The sequence below is a fragment of the Mesoplodon densirostris genome, chromosome 9 (genome assembly GCF_025265405.1).
Source record: "Mesoplodon densirostris isolate mMesDen1 chromosome 9, mMesDen1 primary haplotype, whole genome shotgun sequence".
NCBI classification, from domain to species: Eukaryota; Metazoa; Chordata; class Mammalia; order Artiodactyla; family Ziphiidae; genus Mesoplodon; species Mesoplodon densirostris.
Genome location: NC_082669.1, coordinates 45,174,918 through 45,188,058, shown reverse-complemented (window position 1 = coordinate 45,188,058; position 13,141 = coordinate 45,174,918). Strand labels below are relative to the sequence as shown.

Here is a 13,141-nt window from a genome sequence, read left to right as displayed (position 1 = left end):
CAGTTAAACAGCAAACTTAGGAGTCACAAAGAAGGGTGTCAGGTGGTAATTCTCCATCAGCTAGATCCTTTTCTCTGAGATTGCATGTCCAAATGGTTATTAGCGGGTTTGCAACTATCAATGGGCTTAATACCAAACAGACAGATTTTGCTCTTAGTTCTGAACATATTTAGAAAACACACGGGATGTTTCATCTCAGAGAAAAGGAATGAATTAGTCAGCTTTTCCTTTCTGTAACAAGTTGATCACAGGGAAGTAACTTTTAGAATGTTCTTAAAGGCTGCATATAGCTTTTTTTAATTTTACTTAGTAAAAGGAAGTTTGGCTCACCAATGACATGCAGAGCATATGGAGGGCCTTGAGAAGGATAAATGAGGCATTATTTTTGAAAGATGGTAATTAAGTTGTTCAGTCTTCTTTCTTTTGGTTCTTGTTGTTGTTGGTATGCTACTTTACCCAGCAAACTATTAGGTAATATATGTCTTTTTGACCTTTATTACATTGTGGCATACGTGTGACATTAGGTATTTTAAGCAACTGAGTTTTTCAGCCTACTTAAAGTTATTCCATGAATATAACAAAATTGTATGATATATTAGGTACACTTGATAATACAGTAATTTATTCATTTATTCAACTAATATACTTCAATCTAGAAACCAGACTAACTGGTAGGCAGATGTCTGCACATGTGGAAAGAGTTCTCATAAAAATGCAAATTTAAACTTATCTCTGTTGCCGTTAAATATGAAGATACTACCAGAGAAACAGACAGAAATTCCTTCTACATACCTCTCCACCATTATATAAGTAGAAGTTGCAATACTTAAGAGGAAATAACAGGTGCTTAAAGTTCCGTTTGACTACAGAAGTAATAGGTAGTTCTGGGAACTAAAATTCTGTTTTTAATGGTGACCCTCTGAGAAAAAAAATTTGATAATATTTCTTGAAGGCATGAGTGAAAATTTTAGTACTAAAAATGTACTGTTGAAATTTTCTCTGCTTTTTAGCCAGCAGGAGAAACAAAAGCAGACTTCCAGGAAGCATGTCATGTACTTAGGGAAAGAAAATGGACATGTGCCCAGTGATAATTTGAATACCTGTGTTATTTTGCCTTTTAATTTGGCTTTAGGAAAATCCTGTCATTTTCATGCTACAATAGCTGATGTGCTTTAATTGGACACAAAATATAAAAAGAATCTGATAGCATCTTATCAAATAAGCATTAATAAAAGCTTGCCAAATAACTATAGTTAAAAAGGAAAAAATTCTTATTATAGTTTTTATTAAATAACACATACACATATAGCTAGAGAGAAAAAGAGTAGGCAAACGTACTACACAGTATTAATTCACATTATTTTCAGAAGATGGGTTTTGATTTCCCTTAACCTTGACTATCTTTACTTGTCAAGCAATTAATATGACAGAAGAAATAACAGATGTTCTTTTACCATTAACCTTCAGAAAGGAGATCCCCATTTCCAGATTTATAACCTGGAATTGACACAATCTATTAAAGCAATAGAAAGATTCCCCCAATCAGAGATCTCCAGTTTGCTCACTGTAGATAAAATAAATATACAATCCAAATTTAACTTCATTTTCAAAGGCATATGAGACAGTCTCCTAACATGTCTTGCCTATTTTTAAAATTTTTATGACAGTAAATAAACCCTGAAAAATTCCTTCTTAGATTTTACCACCTGAAACTGCAGCTGTTGGCTGCCACTATCAAAGCCTCACAACTCCAAACTCACGTGCAAACCTCATCAAGGGCAGACATTTCTAATTGATTCCAGAAGTATTTCTTTTGCTGAGATCAGGGGGCAAAGGAAGAATAATGAGCAGCTTTTTAGAGGGAATTGGGGCTTAGGGTGTTGAGGGGAGGGGAAGGGGAGCTTTTAAAATCTTGGGTTTGGCCAGAAATGCATAGCAATTTTACGGTCAATTGGTGAGAGCATCTGGAACCAGGCATTCTGGCCTCATAGTTGATGGTAGTGAAACCAGCTTACAGGCAACAGCAAGCCCATAATGAGTCCCTGTCATGTACTAGTGGAAACCATGCTGACATTCTGCCAAGTATCCCTGCACCTTTTTCTCAGGGTCAGGATTCCCCTTAGAGCCCTCATCTACTGTGTGAAATCCTGTCCGCCCATGGATCTTAACTTATTTTAGCCATTCTTAAAGGCAATGCAAAAAGAAAGACTAAAAATTAGAACTTGTGTATGTTTAATTCCTTGCATGAAGACAAGGTTTTATATCACAAGGCTGTGTTTGCTTTCATTTGGGGGATATATTTCAAACGCAGTGGGCCATCTTGTTAGTGTATATGGAGAGTGTTGGATGCTCAGGTCATAAATCATAGCACAGCTCGTGGCACACTCAGATGAGAGAAGGCAAAATTCGAGGCTCTTTGTTATTTCAAATGTAAAACAGGTGATTATAAAAAGGGACAGGATTTCTTTTTTTTTTAAATGCCAAGTCGAAAACCAAGGTGATGTGGAAATAATTTCTTATGAGTAAATGATGTTTACCTTAAGCTGCTGCTCGTAATTCACTATGCTGACATTGGTAGATTATACCCACAAATAAGTCAGGTAAAAGGACAGCCATGAAAAATGTAGAGTGATGTGAGTCAACAGGATGGAAACTGGTTCAGTGGTCAGGAAGGGGTGATGCAGAACGCTAGACTTCTAACATTCCTAAATTTTTGTTTTTATCTAAGCAATATAATTAAGAGAGATGGTATCCATTTTAGAACTCACTCAAAATTCCAAAGTTTGTGATATCGAAATAAATTCAATATGTTTTCTCTTCTAGTTAATCTCTGGGCAAGTAATCACTTCCTGTTTTCAAACAAGAAAAGTGAAACAAGCAAAAAAACAAAAGCAAGGAAACAAAAACTGAACAAAAAGAAAGGCATTTAAAATATTTTTTAAAAACTCAATATATTTTGATGTAAAATTTTCATAAAATACCTATGCTTTGATGATTTGAGTATAAGTTAACAGAAATACATAAAATTAGTGTTCCTCATAATTCATACAGTATTAAAATGCGGGGAAAAGTGCTTGATGGTGAAAATTTCCTTGAAGATAAAAGTATTTGCAAAAGCAACCATACTTTGTAGATGCCCAGGCTAGTACTTTTCAAATAAAAGCCTAAGGGAGAAGGGACAGGTGGGTAAAAATATAAGATATATTTGTATCTCTTAATTTTTAACCATCTTAATAGGAAAAGATGATACATAGAAAACGATCAGGGATTAATATTTTCTTATATGTAGATTCAAAATTTATTTTAAAAATCTCATACTAGGGCCAGTAAATTTCAGGAATTTTTACGTGATCATCTACAATCCACTGTGTCAAATGTAGTCTCTTTGTGCTATCGTAAAACAAAAAAAGCAGCACTATATTCTAATATTGTTTTATTTTGGTTACCAAGTATTTTGTTGCTCACAGAAAGAAAAAGTAATTATTTCTAGAAAAAACACAGGCAGTGGAGGGGAGTTTTTAAAAAGGAGCCTCATATAAATCACCCCAATCAGTTTATTTTCACTTGCTACTAATCCTGCTCCACATTCAATGCATTACTTATGTTCTATCCACTCTTATAGAACAGTATATGAATGGACATGAGAGATACATGTGCACTGTCAATGAATTTACACACATAAAGCTCTTTGCACAGGACCTGGAACAGAGTATTTGCTGTTTGTATGTGATATACACTGAAAATTTTATAACTTTAGATAATAAAAATGCAAGAAATATAAGGGAGAGTGAAAGAATAAAAACATTTAAAAAGAAAGTGGCAATGATACTTAAATTGAATTAGAGGTGAAGGCAGAAGAGTGAATAACTTTCTTATATGAACACACAAAAAAATCTAAAGGAAATTTGCTAATAACCTCAATGCTTGTGTATTTTATTCTATTCCGTGAATGTTGCATATTTTCCAAAAAATAAAAATCTCTTATGTCCTATAAAACATATACTCTAATATGTCACATGCAGATTATTTTCAAATTTCTTAATTTAAAGAGTACAAAAGGGATTACATTCTGGAACTGTGATCTGGCTGGTGAAGTGGCTTATATTCACCTATTGGATAAATAGCTAATGAACAGGAAATAAAGGCTAATATTTGGGTTGTTTAATAGAAGACTCATATATTCTCTGTGACGTAGCATTACGGATATAGGAGCATTTCAGTATTTTAGCAGTTTTGATATAATGTAAAGATTCTGAATTAACTTTGAGTACTTTCTCCTAAAAAAAGGATAGGGGAAATTCTTATCTATGTATTTAAAACTCAAACAGCCAATAAACCTTGCTAAACAAGTCAGGCTTGTGGAATTAAACTTCATATTATATGTTAGCTTCTTATTTTTGCATAATTATAGACTAGATTCATAACCCTGTCCAAGATTCATATAGGCTTATACTGTTAGTTACAGGAAAAACTGTAGCTGGATATATTTAGCACTATGTATATAAGAAAAAGTATATGTTTATCAGAATTAGTAGTAATAAATGGTAGTATCGTGTTTATGTGTGGAGGTAGTATACTATTATATGGCATTACTCTGTGGAAATAAAACCTATCTAAGTTCAATCCAGGGGCAATGAGACAAACTACAAGCTGGAGAAAGATACTTTTAACAAATATAAATGACGAAGGAATGGTATCGTACACACAATTTCTAAAAAGCAGAAGAACTAAATAACAACCAAATAGAAAAAATGGGTAAATGACATGCAAGTGCATATCACTGGAAAAGAAACATAAATAACCAGTGAAGATGAAATAATGATCATCTTCAGTAATAAACAAGAAGATGGTAATTAGGAATACAATGAGGTATCATTTAATCCCCCAGATGAACAAAAGTTAAGAAAGCTGACAATTCTGACTTTGGGGAGGGAATTTATACTCTTTTAGTGGTAAATTTTACAATAACTTTGGAAAACAAATTAGCGTTCTCTTAGGAATGTAAACAGGCCACATTTCCTACAATCCAACAATTCCACATCTAGTTGTATAACCCCAGAGAAACTACATATATGCCATGTGCACTACAAGATCTGTGCACGAATTTTCATTGCAGCATTGCAAAAGTAAAAGCTAGAAACAAACATTAGAGAATGGATATTGGATATAGTCATACAATGTACATAAACTACAAATACATGCAATAAAAAGACTATATTTTAGGGCTTCCCTAGTGGCGCGGTGGTTGAGAGTCCGCCTGCCGATGCAGGGGACACGGGTTCGTACCCCGGTCTGGGAAGATCCCACATGCCGCGGAGCGGCTGGGCCCGTGAGCCATGGCTGCTGAGCCTGCGCGTCCGGAGCCTGTGCTCCGCAACGGGAGAGGCCACAACAGTGAGAGGCCCGCATACCCCCCCCCCAAAAAAAAGACTATATTTTAGAAACAAAACGTTCAGTAAATTAAAGGAAATTGCAGGAAACTATACATATACGATATTTTGTTTTACTCAAAGTTTTAAAATAAATCAAATATTGCTTAGTGATAAATTTAAGAATATATGAAAAATTAGAATTTGTTTAGAAAAAGCATGACAATGATAAACACAAAGTACAAAACAATGGTAGTATCTGTGGGAGTGTGATATAGAGCAGGATCACCCAGGTAGCACATCATAGTGTTAACAATACTTCATTGGTATTGTAATATTTATTTTTAAGGTGGGTGGTTTTCATTGTCTTTTAAAAACTATTTTATATAATTTAATGTATAATAAATACTATATAATGGAAAAATTATGAGTTAATATGAAGAAAGTATTATTTAAAACATATAGGTACTTTTCATAAATGCAAACTTTGTATGGTTGATAAAAATATTTGAGGTTTGAATAATATTGAAGTAGATTAGTCAAAACTGTATACTGAATATAAGTCAGTGTGTGTGTGTGTGTGTGTGTATGCGTGTGTGCCTGCACATGTGTGTTATTTTTCCACATAAATCCATAAGTATGTTTATGGCAGACTAGCATATATTTCATGAAAAAAAGTTGGGTGCAGTCTATTCTCCACATTCATAATGAGGACAGATGTACAGTTGAAACGAACCAACTAAGATGGCTTCAGGCAAATATGTCTACATCCTGTGATATACTAATCATCATTGTGAGATGAACCTAAATAATATAAAACCCAAGTCTGGTAGATTGGATAATGGCCATAAAATTCATCATACCCTTTTGTAATTGCCTGCTCTTCTAATCAAGAGATGGAGTCTATCTTTCTACTCCTTGAACAATGGCTGGTTGGTGATGTTCTTTGACCAATGGAATATGGAAGAAATGACACTTTTTGAGTTCCAGAGCCTAGGCTTCAAGAAGTGTGGCAGATTCAGTTGTCATGATCCTGAAATTGCCAGGTTAAAAACCTGGCCTGGTCCACTGGAGAGAGGTCTTGTGGAGTGAAAATAAAGGTGTTCCCATCAACAGCCAAAATGGACACCCCCTCATGTGACCCTTGTGTACATTCAGCCCAGCTGACCCTTAAGCTGAATACAGCCTGATGAGTAAACCTACATTAAAACAGCGGTAGAAACACCATAGAATTGTGAGAAATAATAAATCTTCATTATTTCAAGACATTAAATTTGGGGTTGGTTTGTTTTGTAGAAACAGATAACTTAAACACCAAAGAAGGTTGAATTTTACTAAAAAGAAGAAAGAAGAAAGGAAGACTCCATGAAACATGATGCTGCTAAGAAGTGCTAAACCTCCCTTCACTTTCTGACACACGCATTTTGATCAACCATTTGGATAACAAGGGACATCTGAATATGCATGCCTTGTTATTTGAAGTATTCAATATTTAATTCAGCATTCTATGTAAGGTGAAAATTCCAACAACTTGCTCTCCCCCATTTGGGTGATTATAGTTGTGGAGTAGGTGCTGTCAGTGTTCACTCAACATTTACTGAGTCAGCGAATAAATGTTGACGTCTTTACCATATTCTATTGGCTAGAAGCATTCACAAGTCTCACCCACATTCTGGGGGAGGGGATTATATAGGCTGACAGGTCATAAACAGCAGAGGCAGGGATTATGGGGTCACTCAAGGTTCTGTCTGCCACAGTTGGAGAGAGTACGGACAATAATTCAGACAAATACTTATATACATATAAATACTAAGGGGAAAATTCAATCAGGGGTGGACGAGGCAAAATTAGAAAATAACAACAACAACAAAAATGGTACCCAAGGAAGGCTGGTGGCATTTCAGGTAAGACATGATGATATGAGGGCAGAAGTCATGTGGATTCCTGGGAAAGAGCAGGCAAAGGTAAAATCAAGAGCAAAGGTACTGAGGCAGGGTATACTGAACATGTTTCTAGAACACTGCACATGCCTGGAATTGAGCAAGCAAGGAGGAAAGTAGTAGAAAATGTGGTCAGGGCACTAAGAGGACATCTACTTTTTCATTTGATAAAAGTAGAGTATCCTGGATGAGCCTGGCTGAATCACATAAAAATCCTTCAAAGAGGCCCTGAGCCCTTCCTGAAGCAAGAGTTTCTCTTTGGGGTTTGATGAAGTAGACGGCCATGCAGAGGAAGCCCACATGGCAGAGACCTGCGGGCGGCCTCTGGGACCTCAGGGCAGCCTCCAGTCAAAAGCCACAGAAAGTGGGGCCCTAAGTCATATAGCTGCAAGGAAATGAATTCTGTCAACAACCTGAGTGAGCTTCGAAGTGGATTTTTCCATGGATAAGCCTCCAGATGAGAACACAATCTAGCGGACACCTGAAATGCAGCCTTTCGAGATCCCGAGCAGAGAGCAGAGTATAGAATGAAACTGTGTCTGACTTCCTGACCCATGGAAACTGTTAGACAGTAAATGTGTGTTGTTTTAAGCCACTAAATTTATGGTAATTTTTTACAGCAATCAAAAATTAATACACCGATTAAAATTGAGCTCACAAAGGCAAGGCTTTTGCTATGTTTTTGCTGGATCAGGCGTTCAGTAAGTGTTGAATAAACGTTTCTTTTTGCCACTTAGAGCATTAGGCAGGCTGGTTCTGTCCTCTGTGAGCATGTGTTTACCTCCTATTAGGACCCACTCTTTGGGCTGTTGTCACTAGTTTCATCTCATCACTCAAACAGTCCATGGCCACCCCTGCTTCCAGACCTTTCACTGTAATCTCCCTTCAGTCAAATGCTCTCCACCTTCCCCTCTGCTTGTTCAAATTCTTCTCCCCTCTTGTGCACAACTTCAGCAGACATAAGTTGGTTCACCATTTAACAGTGATGTGTTTCCATTTTAATGATTCAAGCAAAAACTGTAAGAATTTAGGGTTTTTCTGAGGTCTAAATTTATAGACATTTCATGTTCTTTTGGAATCAACTAATAAGCAGTTATTCTCAGGTTTTTGGTTTCATTGCTTTTAATGCCCTACTTCTCAAAACATTGTTTTAAATGTGTGTATGTAGTTTTTGTATGTAGTGTGTGTGTGAATATGGCATAGATAAGTGGATATAATTATTACTTACATGTCAGATATTATGGTAGGTTCTACAGACTATCCTCTTTACTCCTTTGAATATAAAAACAACTTCCATAAGTTTTTTATTCTCCTTTTTGTTGAGGGAACGAAGGTGTGGTTATTTAAGATAATCCCTCAAGGCCATACAACCAATTGGCAGAGCTGGAGATGGCACTTAGATTTGTGTGACTTCAAAGCCAATGTTTTTTCCAGTACCCTAAACTATCTCCTCAATTAAATAAAAAGTTATGTGAAACAAAATATATATAGTATCAAAATATATGTAAACAAGTATTTCCCATTATCTTATATATCTATATACTTATCAAAATATTTATTCATCTTTGACCTTGCTATCTTCTCTTTAAGTGTCTATCAGGTTAGACATGTTTAAAGCTACTGATGCAAGTTAGATCAATCACAAATTCATAGGTGATCTTAGAAAAAACAAATTGTACCTGAGCCAGCAGAAAAAAAAAAAATGTGTTGCTTATGTGAGTGAGAAATGAGTGAATGAAACAGTGAGGTGATTGGTTTTCTGTCAAATTTCTTATACATAAAACAGCAAGTTTTTTAAAAAGTATGTGAGTCAAGTCAGTCAAGATATTGATTCATCTATCCAAAAAGAAATGTACAAGGGCATGGACTAATCATTTCATGCACTAGATAGACAACTATGCACTTGTATACCAGTAAATTTTATTTATAAATAGCAAGAGCACCACACCCTTACTTAATGTTTATGTGAATCCAAGCTAAAGGGAATAAAACTTCCACATGGAAGTCACAGGATCAGATTCAAATTATACCTTGTATTTCTGACTCAGAATTGTAACTACCTAAGAGCTCTTTTATAATCTAAGTGAAAAATAATTTAAGGTCAATTTTCCAGTCTGTGTGTGCTTGTGTGTATGTGTTTTTAGCTGAACAGGTGTGGTCAGCAGTACGGTTGTTTAACGTAGGACTGTTGTCATGCACACCTATGGAATTTGGCTTACATAATAAAGCAATATAACAGACAATCTCCAACCAGCCTTCGAGATAAATAGAGAAGAGTCATCAGGCTACAAGCTGATGTTGGCAATACATACAACATTGATTTATAAAAGAAAGAGGATTAATTACTTCAATGTCTCTGATTCTAAGGACAGCTTCAAAGAAAAATGATGAGAACACTGCATCCTTGTAGGATAATCACTCTTAGTCAGTCAGTCCTAATTCATATTGAATGGAGTCACTGAGGCCATTCATTAGGTTTCTGTACAACTTGTGGGGTGCAAAGAACAGTTTTAGTAAAACTCTGATAAATGGCAAAGATTTACATAAAGTTCTAAGAAATAAAAATGTTAGGAAAACACAAATTTGAAATTCACAATTAGGAAACAAGATTTGGTAACTGGTTTTAATTTTTAAATTTTTGAACTTTAAAAAGAAGTGGAAAAAAGCCTATTTCACAGGTAAAAATGTTGATAATAAAATACTTGCCCAGTCTTTACCATATAGTTATTGACCTCTGGTCAGAGAAGACTTATTCAGGTTTAACCTCGGAAATTCAGTGGTTAATAATAATAATATTTTAATAATGATAATAGTAGTACAAATACTTTTTATAACAACAATAATAGTAATAATAGTAATATGAATAATGATAATTAAAATGTATCAAGTGCTTCCTATGTTCTTCCTTTGTGTCATTTAATTTTTCCATCAAGCCACATGGTGTAGACATCATTATTATACCACGTCAAGTAAATGTTTTAGTGGCAAATCACAGGCAATATCTGTTCTTGAAGAATTGGTCATGTGTGTGCCTTTCTGGAAAGAACAGGTAAGCAGCTTGAAAGATTTGGCCATGATCCTTCCTTCTTTGAATAATAAACCAAAGATAATTCAGAGGTAACTTATTCAAACTATTAGTCTTTTCAGAACACTTTGCAGCTAAATGGATAAGACCTTTTAGCTCTCCACATTTTTCAAGGTATTTTTGTTACACTGCATCTGAAATTTCATCTAAACCCCTTGAGGTAGGTGAGTACTGCTATCAATACATGGAAGAAAACATTGCTTAGTGATCAAGAGCTATGGAGTCAGACTGCCTTTGCTGTATCCTGACTTGTTTACATATTACCTATGTGAATTCAAACAAGTGATTCAACCTGTTACTCAGTTTTCCATTATGAAAATAATAATAGTAATCACATCATGAGTTTGATATGAAGACTAAATGGAATAATGCAGGTAAGTCTTTTAGAACATAGTATGAGCTCTATGCATATTAGCTCTCGTTAAACCTATTTTACAGGTGAACGACCTGAGGCAGAGTCCAATGTCCAAAAAAGTGAGTGTCAGGCTAAGAATTCATTACCATAACATTAAGTTCAACATTGTTGCTCCTTCGCAACCCCTATGTCAGTAGTTCCCAAACTTGATTTTGGACCTCATGGCAAGCCAAAAAATTATTTCAAGGGATCCTTAAGCTCATATAAAATAATAATAATAGCACCTAACATTTATTAAGCATGTACTATGTGTTAAGCACTGTACTAAATCTCTTACATAGATTATCTCATTTAATTCTCAAAACCCTATTTGATAGACATTATTAGTTTATCCCTTTACAGATGAGGAAGTTAAGGCCAAGAATATTTAAGTGATCAAATAACTGCCCAAGGACACACAGAAAGTAAGTTCCTGAGCCAGGAATCAAATTCAGACAATATGGCTTCAAAGCTCAAGTCCTAACATTCACTTTCACCTACTGACTAATTTAAGTAAACAGAGAGCATTTCACCCCTAGAGTTCATCACCCTCAAAAGCTGGACACACTACGCTGCCCTTCACTATCCCACCATCACAAACCCCAGTGTTTTTTGTAACTATACCTTTTCACGTGTGCAACATGGACAACTTAAAGAACTTACATTCTCTCTTTGTTCTGGAGCATTTAAGATAAACTACCACAATATACCCAAGAGTAGGTTCATTAAATGGAATTACTCTCCTTCATGCCTCCAATTAGAAGGCCTTCCCTCATATAAAATGTGAAAATGCTATGTTTTTTTATTTTTAAGGGTTGTTTTTTGCATTTATATTTCTAAACTTCATTAAAAATGTACAATTTATGCTTCTTTATTTTGATTTTAGGTTGTAACCTCAAGAAACAAAATATATGTAGACATATTAACTTTATTTAATGCCTATTTAAATATATATGTTAGATTAGATGATATCCAAGATCCTGGTACTAAGATTTAATACTTCATTTTTTTTAATTTAGATTTTTTAAAAATTGGAAATATATTTACATGGTTCAGAAATTTTAAGGTACCAAAAAAATATTAACTTAATGAAGAATCTTCCCCCATTCCTTTCTTCTAGTCACATAATTCACTTTCCCACAGGCAACCACGTGTAAGGATCTTGTTTATATTTCTGGATACATTTACGTAATGTAAAAATATGTGTACATTTATATGCATATAACTCCCCTTCTTCATTTTTATACTTATATGCCTTGTATGGTAGCATACTTCACAGATTCTCCTGTTTCAAGTTTTATTCTCTTTCTTTCTCTTTCTTTCTTTTCCCTTCTCTTTCTCTCTCTCTGTTTAATATATACACACATGATGCATCAAGCTCAAATATATATGTATTTTTTATAAATGCTCCATACTGGTATTAAAAACTTTTCTCTTTCCATTGGTAAATGCATACTCTACTTTGTGAGTGAACCACAAAATGTAAGTAGTTCCCTATTAATGGCTATTAGGTTGTTTTCAGTCACTCCATTACAAATGACAAATTTTGCATACGTGTGAGCGTATCATTTGTGTAGCACAAATTCCTTGGAGTGGAATGCTGGGTCAAAGGGCATGAGTATTTGTAATTTGATAAGTATCACTGAATTGTCTTCCAAAGAGTCTGTCCCAACTTATAATTATTACTCACTCATGAAAGTGTCTCTTTCAGTTTTCCATTAACACTGGAGAGAATGTTAGCATCTATGTTTCATGCTTAAATAAGGTTACACAATGCACATTCCGAGGATGTTTGGCGGGTTGCTCAGCACCAAAGTTAAACAATATAACACTTGATTTAAAAGAATAAAACCATGTCCATTAAAACAATAGTGATGAGAATTATGTTTTTTAACAGTTACCTAAGATTCAAAATCATAAATATGAATCCAAAAGTTCAGTGTTCTTGGAAGATAAGTTTTAATCCTAACAGGTCAAATTAAACATATTTTTCAGTTGTAGAAAAATCTCAATTACATTAATGATTTTATTTCTATAGAATTATTAACTCTCGCAAGTAATTAACAAAACATCCTAGTCACAATTTTCACTTTAACAGCCTAAAAAGAAAAATCTCAAATGGCAGAGTCTCGGCCAAGAACTTTTTGTAAAGTCACTTCTACCACTTGTTGAGAAACAACTACATGGCCTACTTTCTTTATAAACATCACGCAATGCAATTTGTCCAACCACTTTATGAAGGTTAGTAGTATCAATCCAAATTTAGAGACCAAAAAACGGAGACTCAACAATATTAACTAGCTCAAGGTGACACAACAAATAAGTACTGGCAAGTAAGTGAATGGGTAAAAAT

At 34.7% G+C, this 13,141-nt stretch overlaps 1 protein-coding gene across 1 annotated transcript in view; it reads right to left on the bottom strand.

Annotated features, from left to right (window-relative positions):
- The window catches only part of AGMO (alkylglycerol monooxygenase), a 353,562-nt gene that overhangs the window by 146,007 nt on the left and 194,414 nt on the right, over positions 1-13,141 (bottom strand). The window lies entirely within an intron of this gene.